The 2,718-nt window shown below is 48.0% G+C and overlaps 1 pseudogene; it reads right to left on the bottom strand.

The window, feature by feature from the left end:
- Positions 1–1,351: 1,351 nt before the first annotated feature.
- On the bottom strand, positions 1,352–2,442 carry LOC123824513 (annotated as a pseudogene).
- Positions 2,443–2,718: the final 276 nt, after the last annotated feature.

The raw sequence follows: 2,718 nt of genomic DNA, 5'->3' as shown, positions 1-2,718 counted from the left end.
CATGAGAAAAAACATACACAGAGACAACCAGGCCCTGTGGGGAAATGGGGACAGAAGAGCCACTCTCTCTCGTGGAGATCGCCATGGCCACTCTCTCTCGTGGAGAGCATGCTGTATCTCTTCCCAAGCAGATTTTTATTGAGAAAACAGACTTAGTTTGTGGATTCACAGTCTGGTAGAAAAGATCAAAAGAAGTAGGTGACTTACAAAGGTGCAGACAGAACCCTCGCTGTGATTCTGGGCAGAGATTGGGGTTTTAACATATGAAAGGACTACAGGTTCCAAAGGTTTACTATCTGTGCCTTTAAATTCCAAGTTAATGACATCCTCACAAGATCTTGCATATTCTATGTCCCAGGCCTGACCACCCCGGGGGTCCGCCGTTTCTGGTCTGGGCCGTCCCTGCAGGCCTGAGTTAATAGAGAAGACAAAGGCAGCCAGGAGACTTGGATTTCTCACAAAGACTCAGTCTTTGACAAAGCCGAGGGGGCAGGGGTTGATGTCCATCTCCCCTTCATATCCACAGCCCTGAGTCTTTTCCCTTAGGGCATTCCCACATGATCATATCTGTCTTAGATTCATTCTCTTTCTTAGAGAATTGTTACCCATCTTTGACTGACAATCATGCAAGGGAGCCAGGCATTAGAACAGGCAGCGTCCATTCCAGGGAAATAAGTTTTGTCTCCTTAGTGGCTCCTGGTCCTGAGGTCTATCACTCAGCCTAAGTCACCGGGGCGGGGGGGAGGGGTGTTACAGCTTCCTGAGACCAGAAAGGGCGGTTCCCAACACAGTGGTAAAGGATTTAAGAAGGAAAGAGGGGTTAGTTACCCCAATGAAGGGGACCAAAAAAATCCTATTTTTGGTCACCTCAGGGTTAAGACGAGCATCAGAGAACATGCATATAACCGCTCCAGTGTAAGTGGTGCTATCCCTTCAGCTCCAGTGTAAGTGGTGCTATCCCTTCACCAGCCAGAAACTGGCTTTAACAAAAACACTGCTCAAAAGAAGGTGGCAGTGCTAGGCCCTAGGCCAGATGAGGACTCCCAGCTGGGACAGACACTTACTTTCTAGGATCTGCACTAAGCATGTCACAGTAAAAGCCCAGTACAGTGGCTGCTTCCATTGCCAGCTAATTCCAAGGGAGTTGGGAATGACACCACACTTGGGCCTCCTCTGTAAGAGGGTTTGTTTCGGTTCCAGCTCCCACATGGGTGCCGTGCTGAAGCCCGTGGCACCCGCTCCTCTGCCTCTCACAAACCCAGCAGTGCACAGGGACTGTGCTGACAAGTGCTGCTCTGTCCCACGCTGCAGTGCTGTGATGGCAGGACAATGGCATCAGCTCCGTGTTCTCTCAGCACCTCATGCCAGTGTAGTTGATGGAAACCATGACTATGCTGTGTAGCAAAAGGGACAGCTCAGCTTCTTTTAGGTTGCAGGAAATATGCAGCCATTCTGCCAACCAGGTTCGACACCTCTCTTCTGCAATAAGGGTAGAATTCATGCCACGAAGGTAACAAGCCGATTTCACTTCCTGTGCAGTCAGCTGACTAATCCCCAGCTTTGCCAAAGCCGTGTCCAGTTGGTGAATCGCAGTGGTGTGAGTCTTTAAACGGTGTCTCAACAAGACAGAAGGCAGGTGAGGCATGAGAAACATAGCTCGACTCAAGGCTTTAATTTGCAAAGTATGGAGCTTGTTCATGCCCAGAGGATGCTTAGAGAAACCCTCTCTCAGAGCCAGGATATCCTGTGCTGCTGGATGGGTACCATGCTTCATCTTGGTGCACAGCTCTGTCATGCACCACCGGAATCCTGCATAAGAAATGTGAGGGTAATTTTTTCTAAATAACAAAGGATTTCTGGGTGGGACTGCTTCCAAATATCATGATGGATCTCTAAGAAGTCAATTTGTTGCTTTGGGGTCCAGAAATGTTTGATCAGTAGTTACCTAGGAAACAGATACATTAGCAAGAAGACCAGGTAGTTGGCAAAGGGCAGAATGGAAATAATACCTAGGAAGAGACACTTGGTGACGTCTCCACAGAACTCCATCAAATGCTCCATCTCCCAGTATGAGAGTCAATGAAACTTTATATTGTGCTTCCACATGTTTTTCTTAATTCTTTTAGTCTTTTTGGCATCAGCCCAAATCATTTCCCAAATGCAACCCTTTCATGAAGGTTGTGTACAGGACACAGAAGCGGAAGAAATGACGATCCAAAAAATGATGGTACTTCCCACTAATCACTTTTGTCTTAGTCACCTAATAAGAGATTAAGCTCTTCACATCTGTCTTTGGAGAAAGGTGAAGCTTTGAAGACCTAGAGGCCCCCCGCAGGCCAGCCCAAAGAAAACAAGTTGCAGCCTCCAGGTGACATAAGGTGTGGGGGTGACCGCTGAACCCCACAGAGCAGTCCGAGCCTAGCACACTCTGGAGAGCTCCATCTTCTCAGTGAGGGAGGGGGCAAAAGAGAAGTAGTCAGCTTTTTATCAGCCTGTCCCTGGTCCCCATGTGCTATTTGTTCAGATTTAAGCCTGTAGGATGACCTGGGAAATGGTGCCTCATAGAAACACACCTCTGTTGGATGAGGGAGGTATGTGCAGCCTGAAGGAATAATGCCTTGTCTACCAGGACAGTCGACTGGTCAGTGAAGAATCAGAAGTTTTGGGTATTCTCTGACTTTCAGTCCACTGTGTTTCCATGATCAAACCCAAATAGTC

The sequence above is a fragment of the Phyllostomus hastatus genome, unplaced genomic scaffold (genome assembly GCF_019186645.2).
Source record: "Phyllostomus hastatus isolate PE091 unplaced genomic scaffold, TTU_PhHast_1.1 phas_contig_571, whole genome shotgun sequence".
Lineage (NCBI taxonomy): Eukaryota > Metazoa > Chordata > Mammalia > Chiroptera > Phyllostomidae > Phyllostomus > Phyllostomus hastatus.
This window is presented reverse-complemented; position numbering and strand designations above follow the sequence as displayed.